General features: G+C 39.9%; 1 pseudogene; it reads left to right on the top strand.

Moving 5' to 3' along the window:
* The first annotated feature begins 243 nt into the window (after window positions 1-243).
* On the top strand, window positions 244-947 carry LOC123385226 (annotated as a pseudogene).
* The last annotated feature ends 11446 nt before the right edge of the window (window positions 948-12393 follow it).

Genomic DNA, 12393 nt, shown 5'->3' with positions numbered 1-12393 from the left:
AACTCTGTTAAGATTTACTGCAAGGAACTCTACCAGGTTCTCACAGTAAATGCCAGAGAAAAATCCCCTTGGTTTTCTGGCAGAGGTGGGGAGGTGAAGGACTTATTTTAAATACTCAGGCAGTCTGTTCTTAACAAGGCCTGCCCTCTGGAGAAACTTGCTAACCAAAGCCTAAGAGCTCCCTCTGGTGGCTTTCTCCACCAGTGAGCCATGGACCCCTGTCTTTGCTCTTTCTGACTGAAATAGGATGAGTATGTACTTTGTTCCCACAGCCTGACCATAAGGACACAGGACGAAGGACTCCTTTCCCATGTCGTATCCTTCCGAGTACCCAGAAAAGATATAGTTGCCAAAGATAATCGCATTAGTTTTTTCTCCCTAGAGCAGACTGCCAAACAAAAACCTACATTCATCAAACCCTGTGGCACAGTAACAGGTGCAGATTCTTTTTTCCTGGACTATGGTGAATCAGCAGTGTTGAGTATGGCAGAGGAAGATGGTCTGACCATGGGTTACAAATGGAAAGCATTTTTGAGGGATTCTGTGTAAGTGGTCTCAGGATCCAAAAGATCAACTTTTATTTAGACCACAGATGCTACGCCAGAAGTTCTAGAAAAGGCAGGACTGACAATAAATGTTATTTATGCTTTGGAATTTCAGGAGGGTTTCGCAGGTCAGATTTTGTCTAATTTGGAAGCCATGGATTCTGGCTGGTTTGCATAAAAATACGTGGTTGGAAAACCCAAGTTTGGATTGCCCCTTTTAGAGAAGTTGAACAACTGGGGCGGATGGCTGTCCTGGGGATAACTATGTGGAGCCACTGGCTGCAGGTTGGTCACTGCCCTGCCAACAGATTACAGAAGAAAGAAGGCCAGTATGGCTCAGCGACTGTCTGTACAGCTGGAGAGCAGGACCATGCTATGGTAGGAGAAGCTTATACAAAATAATAGATCAGGAAGAGGTGCCCTGGAGTTTCTGTGTCATACAGCAGACAATGCCACTTCAATGCGTTACTAAATGACATCTATCATTTCTAGCTCCTCTTAGGAAAACAAAATGCGTGGCCCTCTGTTAAATACTTTGAAGTCAAGGCCTGCTAATATTCTGAGCTTTCCAATAGTCATGGCTTTACTGCTCTTTCAGGGATTACACCAGAATCCCGCACAGTGATAGGTTTAAACAATTGTTTTTAGTTTTTATTTACACCAAAGACTACATGAGAGGTTGCGGTTTTGAAGAGAGGTTAGCTGAGATTTGGAATCATCTTTGTATTTGCAAATGATACTCATTCCTATTTGTAACCTAAAGAGGACTGTTTTCTAAAAAATACAAATCACTGTGCCTAATTAACTTAATTGTGGGAAAATAATTCAGAACCTAAACCAATAAAGTGGAGTTTTGATTCCAAAAGTTTTTTAGAGACAATGAAAATAAAATAGGTCAGAACCTCAGATGTACATAAAAGAAGGGCATCGAAAGAGGAATAAGTGAAGATAAAATAACTTTTATTTTTCTTCTCCTTAATTGATCCAACAGTTACATTTTTCAAAGTAGTAACACCAACAATGCACTCAATTATGTATGCTTATGGATATAGCTTATATGTTTCTTATGCTTATTCATAAGTGCAAAGAATGTCAGCAATGATACAAAGAATGAGAAGAAGGAATTAGGTTTATTTTACAATAAATTACTCACAGTACTGATGAACGGGTATACTGTCATTTGAAAGTGGACTTAAATTAGCTGTAAATATCTATTACAAAACCTAGGTCAAACCCACAAAAAATATGCTATATACTAAGAGAGGATAAAAAATTGAATCATACAAAATGCTCATTTAAAAGCACAAAAGGCAGGGAAAGAGTGGAAGATAAAGATAGGAACAAAGTATAAGAGCATCAAATAGAAAACAATAACAAATACGGTAAATATGAGCCCAAATATAACAATCATCACTGGAAAACAATGGTCTAAATGTACCATTTAAATGGTAGAGATCCTCAGGGTGAATCAAAAGCAAGACCCAATTACATAAAGTCAACAAGAAAAACATTTTAAATATAAAGAGACATACATATTAAAAGTGGATGGAGAAAATATACTATGCTAATATATATCAAAAGACAACAGAAATAGCTACATTAATTTCAGAAAGCAAATTTCAAAGCAAGGAAATTATTCGGGAAAAAGAAGGGCATTATATAATGACAAAGTGATCAATTACCCAAGAAGACGTAACAATTCTTAATGTGTATATGACTAACAACAGCATCAAACTGTGTGAGGCAAAAACTAATAGAACTACAAAAAAAAAAAAAAAGATGAATCCACTATCATAGTCAGTAAACTTCAAGAACCCTCTCTCAGAAATGGATACATCAGGCAGCAAGAATTTTAGAAGGACGTTTGAACACAATACCCTTAATCAGTTGGGTGCTTTTGACGTGTATAGACTAAATCCTACATCATCATGAATATTCTTTTCAAGCTTCACACTCAGCAATATAGACTACATTTTTGACCCTAAAACACACTTAACAAATTTAAAATAATGGAAAACCTACTACATCTAATCTCAGGTCACAATGGAATTAAACTAGATATCAATACTAGATAATAGGAAAAGCCCACAATATGTGGACACCAAACAGCACACTTCTAAATACAGACATACTTCTTTTTATTCAGCTTCACTTTATTGCACTTTGTAGATAATGCATTTTTTTACAAATTAAACGTCTGTGGCAACCCTGCCTGAAGCCAGCGTGTGGGTTCCATTTTTCCAACATCTGCTTTCTTCATGACTCTCTATCCAATTTAGTAATTTTTACAATATTTCAAGCTTTTTCATTATTATTATATTTGTTATGGTGATTTATGATCAGTGGTTATGACTTATTGAAAGCTCAGATAATGGGTAGCATTTTTTAGCAAAAAATATGTTTTAATTAAGGTATGTACATTTTTCTTAGACATAATGCTATTGAACACGAAATAGACTACAATATAGTATAATCATAACTTCTATATGGGCTGGGAAACAGAAAACTTATTTGACTCACTTTGTTGTGATATTTGCTTTACTACAGTGGTCTGAAACTGATCCTGCCATATCTCTCAGGTATGGGTCAAAGAAAAAAATCTCAAGAGAACTTAAAAATTTTTTTTTCTAAATGAAGATGAGAAAGAACTTATCAAAATTTGTTAAATGCAGCTACAGCAGTTTATATAGGGATATTTATAGCATTGTATGTATAAGAAAAGATCAGTGATCTAAAATAATCTAAATTCCCATATTAAGAATTAAGGGGGAGAGGAGCCAAGATGGTGGAACAGCATTGAAGTTTTCTTGGGGTCTCGTGTCCACGAAATACAGCCAGACCAACACTAAACCATCCTGCACACCTAGAAAACTGATCTGAGGACTGACACAAAAATATGCACAATCTGAACGACAGAATTCAGCAGGTACGCGGCGCGCAGAGGTGAACTGGGGGAGAGAGAAGCCTCAGAGGGCAGCGAGCCGCTTTTGCTTGCAGAGAGAGGATGTAGACAGCAGGGGGTCGGGGGAGAATACGGGAGAAGCACCCCCCCCTAAAAGCAGCTGGAGAGAAAGTGGAAAAATGGAAACAGCCACAGGGACTGAGCTAAAAAGGGAGAAAGGAGAAAGGAGAGGGTTTAAATTCCATTAAGGCTATAAACAGGGGGAGCACAGAGCCTGAAACTCTGTAGTTCAATACCTGGTGGTGCTTTGGTAGGAAGGGTGAATCCCCAGGAGCAGAGTGGAGTCTGGGCTTCTTCAGGCCACACTGGAGAGGCAGTTCCCCTGCTGGGAGGACATCTGGTAGAGGCTGTGTGGGTCCCCCAAAGGCAAGGCCCCAGTGGACCAGGGAGAACAACCACATTCACTGAAACAAAGTTATTTTTCCATAATCCCTGAAACGCTAGTATCTTGCAAACTTTTTCTGAGGCGGGCTGGCACCCGGCTGCAGTCTCTGGGCACTGGCAGCAGCACGGACTTGCAAACGTTCCTGGGTGCAGCCGGCACCTGTCCATTGCTCAGTGAGACCCTCCTGCAGAGGGACAGAACGGGCCAAAGCCGCAGTCCCTCAGAAGTAAGGGGTCGGGGGGAAAACAGCCGCATCTGAGACAAAATACAGGAGGGAGGTGCTGCCTGAGGCTTGGTCACAGACTGTGTAAAAGTGGGGAGTGAACGGAAGCTGAAAACAAAGGACGGGTGTGTGATTGATGATCAGGGAGAACAGAGTTTGATACTAGAGACTGGGTACCTAGCTGGGTGATGCCCTTTTAACCTCTCCCGTGGGTGCCTGCGCATAAGCACCTACAGGCACCACAATCCATGCCAAAAGCTAAGCAGCGCCATCTCGTGGAGAACGGAGCTGTTACACTAAGCCCTGCCCAATTGGGCCAACCTCTCTCTTTAAGAACACAAGTCTCCTTGCTTAGTTTAAGGACAATAAAGTGCTTCATACTTTGACTTCTAGGGGAAAATAAGTAATTTCAGTAGTATTTCAGTCTGTTCATCGGTTCATCTATTCAATTTTCTTTCTTTTTTTTCTTTTTTCTTTTTTCACTTCTTTTCGTTTTCCTGAATACAGAAAGAGAAAAAATTCATTTTTATTTTCGGTTTTTATTAAAACTATTTTTCTCTAATCTTTCTACTACATTTTTTACTTATATGTAAAATTTTTAAATTCTATCCTACTTTCATCATTTTATTTTAGACTACTTCAGTGTATTCATTTTTTCAAATTTTCAAATGCTTTCCTTGTTTTTTTTCTTTCCCGTTTTTTCTCTAATATATAAAGCCCCTCTCAACACCCAGGACAAACACATCTAGGATCTAACATCATTTATTCTATATCTTGTGTGTGTGTGTTTATTTTAATATTTTTTTATTTTATTTTTTAATATTATTTTTTTTCAATATATGAAATTTATTGTCAAATTGGTTTCCACACAACACCCAGTGCTCATCCCAAAAGGTGCCCTCCTCAATACCCATCACCCACCCTCCCCTCCCTCCCACCTCCCATCAACCCCCAGTTTGTTCTCAGTTTTTAAGAGTCTCTTATCCTTTCGCTCTCTTCCACTGTAACCTCTTTTTTTTTCTCTTCCCCTCCCCCATGGGTTTCTGTTAAGTTTCTCAGGATCCACATAAGAGTGAAACCATATGGTATCTGTCTTTCTCTGTATGGCTTATTTCACTTAGCATCACACTCTCCAGTTCCATCCATGTTGCTACAAAGGGCCATGTTTTGTTCTTTCTCATTGCCACGTAGTACTCCATTGTGCATATAAACCACAATTTCTTTATCCATTCATCAGTTGATGGACATTTAGGCTCTTTCCATAATTTGGCTATTGTTGAGAGTGCTGCTATAAACATTGGGGTACAAGTGCCCCTATGCATCAGTACTCCTGTATCCCTTGGGTCAATTCCTAGCAGTGCTATTGCTGGGTCAGAGGGTAGGTCTATTTTTAATTTTCTGAGGAACCTCCACACTGTTTTCCAGAGTGGCTGCACCAATTTGCATTCCCACCAACAGTGCAAGAGGGTTCCCGTTTCTCCACATCCTCTCCAGCATCTATAGTCTCCTGATTTGTTCATTTTGGCCACTCTGACTAGCGTGAGGTGATACCTGAGTGTGGTTTTGATTTGTATTTCCCTGATAAGGAGCGACGCTGAACATCTTTTCATGTGCCTGTTGGCCATCCGGATGTCTTCTTTAGAGAAGTGTCTATTCATGTTTTCTGCCCATTTCTTCACTGGGTTATTTGTTTTTCGGGTGTGGAGTTTGGTGAGCTCTTTATAGATTTTGGATACTAGCCCTTTGTCCGATATGTCATTTGCGAATATCTTTTCCCATTCCGTTAGTTGCCTTTTAGTTTTGTTGGTTGTTTCCTTTGCTGTGCAGAAGCTTTTTATCTTCATAAGGTCCCAGTAATTCACTTTTGCTTTTAATTCCCTTGCCTTTGGGGATATGTCGAGTAAGAGATTGCTACGGCTGAGGTCAGAGAGGTCTTTTCCTGCTTTCTCCTCTAGGGTTTTGATGGTTTCCTGTCTCACATTCAGGTCCTTTATCCATTTTGAGTTTATTTTTGTGAATGGTGTAAGAAAGTGGTCTAGTTTCAACCTTCTGCATGTTGCTGTCCAGTTCTCCCAGCACCATTTGTTAAAAAGACTGTCTTTTTTCCATTGGATGTTCTTTCCTGCTTTGTCAAAGATGAGTTGGCCATACGTTTGTGGGTCTAGTTCTGGGGTTTCTATTCTATTCCATTGGTCTATGTGTCTGTTTTTGTGCCAATACCATGCTGTCTTGATGATTACAGCTTTGTAGTAGAGGCTAAAGTCTGGGATTGTGATGTCTCCTGCTTTGGTCTTCTTCTTCAAAATTACTTTGGCTATTCGGGGCCTTTTGTGGTTCCATTTGAATTTTAGGATTGCTTGCTCTAGTTTCGAGAAGAATGCTGGTGCAATTTTGATTGGGATTGCAGTGAATGTGTAGATAGCTTTGGGTAGTATTGACATTTTGACAATATTTATTCTTCCAATCCATGAGCACGGAATGTTTTTCCATTTCTTTGTATCTTCTTCAATTTCCTTCATAAGCTTTCTATAGTTTTCAGCATACAGATCTTTTACATCTTTGGTTAGATTTATTCCTAGATATTTTATGTTTCTTGGTGCAATTGTGAATGGGATCAGTTTCTTTGTTTGTCTTTCTGTTGCTTCATGATTAGTGTATAAGAATGCAACTGATTTCTGTACATTGATTTTGTATCCTGCAACTTTGCTGAATTCCTGTATCAGTTCTAGCAGACTTTTGGTGGAGTCTATCGGATTTTCCATGTATAATATCATGTCATCTGCAAAAAGTGAAAGCTTAACTTCATCTTTGCCACTTTTGATGCCTTTGATTTCTTCTGTTGTCTGATTGCTGATGCTAGAACTTCCAACACTATGTTAAACAAAGTGGTGAGAGCAGACATCCCTGTCGTGTTCCTGATCTCAGGGAAAAAGCTCTCAGTTTTTCCCCATTGAGGATGATGTTACTGTGGGCTTTTCATAAATGGCTTTTATGATCTTTAAGTATGTTCCTTCTATCCCGACTTTCTCAAAGGTTTTTATTAAGAAAGGATGCTGAATTTTGTCAAATGCCTTTTCTGCATCGATTGACAGGATCATATGGTTCTTATCTTTTCTTTTATTAATGTGATGTATCACGTTGATTGATTTGTGAATGTTGAACCAACCCTGCATCCCAGGAATGAATCCCACTTGATCATGGTGAATAATTCTTTTTATATGCTGTTGAATTCGATTTGCTAGTATCATATTGAGAATTTTTGCATCCATATTCATCAGGGATATTGGCCTGTAGTTCTCTTTTTTTTACTCAGTCTCTGTCTGGTTTAGGAATCAAAGTAATACTGGCTTCACAGAATGAGTCTGGAAGTTTTCCTTCCCTTTCTATTTCTTGGAATAGCTTGAGAAGGATAGGTATTACCTCTGCTTTAAACATCTGGTAGAACTCCCCCGGGAAGCCATCTGGTCCTGGACTTTTATTTGTTGGGAGATTTTTGATAACCGATTCAATTTCTTCTCTGGTTATGGGTCTGTTCAAGCTTTCTATTTCCTCCTGATTGAGTTTTGGAAGAGTGTAGGTGTTTAGAAATATGTCCATTTCTTCCAGGTTGTCCAATTTGTTGGCATATAATTTTTCATAGTATTCCCTGATAATTGTTTGTATCTCTGAGGGATTAGTTATAATAATTCCATTTTCATTCAAGATTTTATCTGTCTGGGTCATCTCCCTTTTCTTTTTGAGAAGCCTGGCTATGGGTTTGTCAGTTTTGTTTATTTTTTCAAGAAACCAACTCTTGGTTTCGTTGATCTGCTCTACAGGTTTTTTACATTCTATATTGTTTATTTCTGCTCTGATCTTTATTATTTCTCTTCTTCTGCTGGGTTTAGGCTTCCTTTGCTGTTCTGCTTCTATGTCCTTTAGGTGTGCTGTTAAATTTTGTATTTGGGATTTTTCTTGTTTCTTGAGATAGGCCTGGATTGCAATGTATTTTCCTCTCAGGACTGCCTTCGCTGCATCCCAAAGCGTTTGGATTGTTGTATTTTCATTTTCGTTTGTTTCCATATATTTTTAAATTTCTTCTCTAATTGCCTGGTTGACCCACTCATTCTTTAGTAGGGTGTTCTTTAACCTCCATGCTTTTGGAGATTTTCCAGACTTTTTCTTGTGGTTGATTTCAAGCTTCATAGCATTGTGGTCTGAAAGTATGATGGTATAATTTCAATTCTTGTATACTTATGAAGGGCTGTTCTGTGACCCAGTATATGATCTATCTTGGAGAATGTTCCATGTGCACTCGAGAAGAAAGTATATTCTGTTGCTTTGGGATACAGAGTTCTAAGTACATCTGTCAAGTCCGTCTGATCCAATGTATCATTCAGGGCCCTTGTTTATTGACCGTGTGTCTATATATGATCCATCCATTTCTGTAAGTGGAGTGTTAAAGTCCCCTGCAATTACCACATTCTTATCAATAAGTTTGCTTGTGTTTGTGAGTAATTGTTTTATATATTTGGGGGTTCCCATATTCGGCGCATAAACATTTATAATTGTTAGCTCTTCCTGATGGATAGACCCTGTGATTATTATATAATGCCCTTCTTCATCTCTTGTTACAGCCTTTATTTAAAGTCTAGTTTGTCTGATATAAGTATGGCTACTCCAGCTTTCTTTTGACTTCCAGTAGCATGATAAATAGTTCTCCATCTCCTCACTCTCAATCTAAAGGTGTCCTCAGGTCTAAAATGAGTCTCTTGTAGACAGCAAATAGATGGGTCTTGTTTTTTTTATCCATTCTGATACTCTATGTCTTTTGGTTGGTGCATTTAGTCCATTTACATTATAGAAAGATATGGGTTTAGAGTCATTGTGATGTCTGTATGTTTTATGCTTGTAGCAATGTCTCTGGTACTTTGTCTCACAGGATCCCCTGTAGGATCTCTTGTAGGGCTGGTTTGATGGTGACAAATTCCTTCATTTTTTGTTTGTTTGGGAAGACCTTTATTTCTCCTTTTATTCTAAATGACAGACTTGCTGGATAAAGGATTCTCGGCTGCATATTTTTTCTGTTCATCACGTTGAAGATCTCCTGCCAATCCTTTCTGGCCTGCAAAGTTTCAGAAGAGAGATCAGTCACAAGTCTTATAGGTCTCCCTTTATATGTTAGGGCACGTTTATCCCTTACTGCTTTCAGAATTTTCTCTTTATCCTTGTATTTTGCCAGTTTCACTATGATATGTTGTGCAGAAGATCGATTCAAGTTACGTCTGAAGGGAGTTCTCTGTGCCTCTTGGATTTCAATGCCTTTTTCCTTCCCCAGTTCAGGGAAGTTCTCAACTATTAATTCTTCAAGTACACCTTCAGCACATTTGCCTCTCTCTTCCTCCTCTGGAATACCAATTATGTGTATATTATTTCTTTTTAGTGCATCACTTAGTTCTCTAATTATCCCCTCATACTCCTGGATTTTTTTTATCTCTCTTTTTCTCAGCTTCCTCTTTTTCCATAATTTTATCTTCTAGTTCACCTATTCTCTCCTCCACTACTTCAATCCGAGCCGTGGTCATTTCCATTTTATTTTGCATCTCGTTTAAAGTGTTTTTCAGCTCCTCCTGACTATTCCTTAGTCCCTTGATCTCTGTAGCAATAGATTCTCTGCTGTCCTGTATACTGTTTTCAAGCCCAGCAATTAATTTTATGACTATTATTCTAAATTCACTTTCTGTTATATTATTTAAATCCTTTTAGATCAGTTCGTTACCTGTTGTTATTTCCTGGAGATTCTTTTGAGGGGAATTCTTCCGTTTGGTCATTTTGGATAATCCCTGGAGTGGTGCGGACCTGCAGGGCACTTCCTCTGTGCTGTGGTGTATAACTGGAGCTGGGGGGCGGGGCCACAGTCAGACCTGATGTCTGCCCCCAGCCCACCGCTGGGGCCACAGTCAGACTGGTGTGTGCCTTCTCTTCCCTTCTCCTAGGGTCGGGATTCACTGTGGGGGTGGTGTGGCCCGTCTGGGCTACTTGCACACTGCCAGGCTTGTGATGCTGGGGATCTGGAGTATTAGCTGGGGTGGGTAGGCAAGGTTCATGGGGGCAGGAGGGGCAGGCTTAGCTCACTTCTCCTTCAAAGATCCACTTCAGGAGGGGCCCTGTGGCAGCGGGAGGGAGTCAGACCTGCTGCTGGAGGGGTGGCTCCGCAGAAGCACAGAGTTGGGTGTTTGTGTGGAGCAAGCAAGTTCCCTGGCAGGAACTGGTTCCCTTTGGGATTTTGGCTGGGGGATGGGCAAGGGAGATGGTGCTGTCTAGCGCCTTTGTTCCCCGCCAAACTGAGCTCAGTCGTCTGGGCTCAGCAACTCTCCCTCCCGTTGTCCTCCAGCCTTCCCGCTCTCCGAGCAGAGCTGTTAACTTATGACCTCCCAGATGCTAAGTCCCGCTTGCTGTTGGAACACAGTCCGTCCGGCCCCTGTGCTTTTGCAAGCCAGACTCGGGGACTCTGCTTGGCCGGCAGGCCGCCCCTCCACCCCGGTTCCCTCCCACTAGTCAGTGCAGCGCGCACCGCCTCTCCGCCCTTCCTACCCTCTTCCGTGGGCCTCTCGTCTGCGCTTGGCTCTGGAGACTCCGTTCTGCTAGTCTTCTGGCGGTTTTCTGGGTTATTTAGGCAGGAGTAGGTGGAATCTAAGTGATCAGCAGGACGCACAGTGAACCCAGCGTCCTCCTATGCCGCCATCTTCCCTAGAATCAATATTATTTTTTTTTACTTCACTAATTAATTTTCTCCCTTGAAAATGATGAAGTAAAGGAATTCACCCCAAAAGAAAGAGCAGGAAGTAATCACAGCCAGGGACTTAACCAACACAGATACAAGCAAGATGTCTGAACCAGAATTTAGAATCACGATAATAAGAATACTAGCTAGAGTCGAAAATAGATTAGAATCTCTTTCTGTGAAGATAAAAGAAGTAAAAGCTAGTTAGGATGAAATTAAAAAAATGCTATAACTGAGCTGCAATTTTGAATGGATGCCATGGTGGCAAGGATAGATGAGTTAGAGCAGAGATTCAGACATATAGAAAACAAACTTATGCAGAATAATGAAGCAGAAATAAAGAGGGATATTAAGGCAAAAGAGCATGATTTAAGAATTAAAGAAATCAGTGACTCATTAAAAAGGAACAATATCAGAATCATGGGGGTCCCAGAAGAGGAAGAGACAGAAATAGGGATAGAAGGGTTATGTGACAAAAACATAGTGGAAAACTTTCCTAACCTGGGGAAAGACACAGACATCAAAATCCAGGAAGAAGACAGGACTCCCATTAGATTCAACAAAAAACGACCATCACCAAGGCATATCATAGTCAAATTCACAAAATACTTAGGCAAGGAGAGAATCATGAAAGTAGCAAGGGAAAAAAAGCCCCTAACCTACAAGGGAAGACACACCAGGTTTATATAAGACCTATCACCAGAAACTTGGCAGGCCAGAAAAGAGTGGCAGGATATATTCAGTGTGGTGAATCAGAAGAATATGCATCCAAAAATTCTTTATCCAGCGAGGCTGTCATTCAAAATAGAAAGAAAGATTAATAGTTTCTCAGACAAACAAAAATTAAAGGAGTTTGTGACCACTAAACCAGCCCTGCAAGAAATTTTAAGGGGGACTCTCTGAGGGGAGAAAAGATGAAAAAACAAAACACAACAAAACAAATAAATAAAGACCGAAAGCAACAAAGACTAGAAAGGACCAGAGAACACCACCAGAAACTCCAACTCTACAAGCAACATAATGGCAATAAATTCATATTTTTCAGTACTCACTCTAAACATCAGTGGACTCAATGCTCGAATCAAAAGGCATAGGGTAACAGAATGGATAAGAAAACAAGATCCATCCATATGCTGTTTATTAGAGACCCACTTTAGACCTAAAGACACCTTCAGATTGAAAGTAAGGGGATGCAAAACCATTCATCATGCTAGTGGTGAGCAAAAGAAAGCTAGAGTAGCCATACTTACATCAGACAATCTAGACTTTAAAAAAAAAGACCGTATCAAGAGATGAAGAATGGCATTATATCATAATTAAGGGGACTATCCACCAAGAGGACCTAACAATTGTAAACATTTATGTGCCAAATGTGGGAGTACCCAAATATATAAATCACAACATAAAGAAACTTAATCACAAACATAAAGAACTCATTGACAGTAATACTATAATAGTAGGGGACTCCAACACCCCACTCACAGCAATGGACAGATCATCTAAACAGAAAATCAA

Source organism: Felis catus, chromosome B1 (assembly GCF_018350175.1).
Source record: "Felis catus isolate Fca126 chromosome B1, F.catus_Fca126_mat1.0, whole genome shotgun sequence".
Classification (NCBI taxonomy): domain Eukaryota; kingdom Metazoa; phylum Chordata; class Mammalia; order Carnivora; family Felidae; genus Felis; species Felis catus.
Note: the sequence above shows the minus strand (reverse complement) of the source record. Positions and strands in the feature narration are given on the sequence as shown.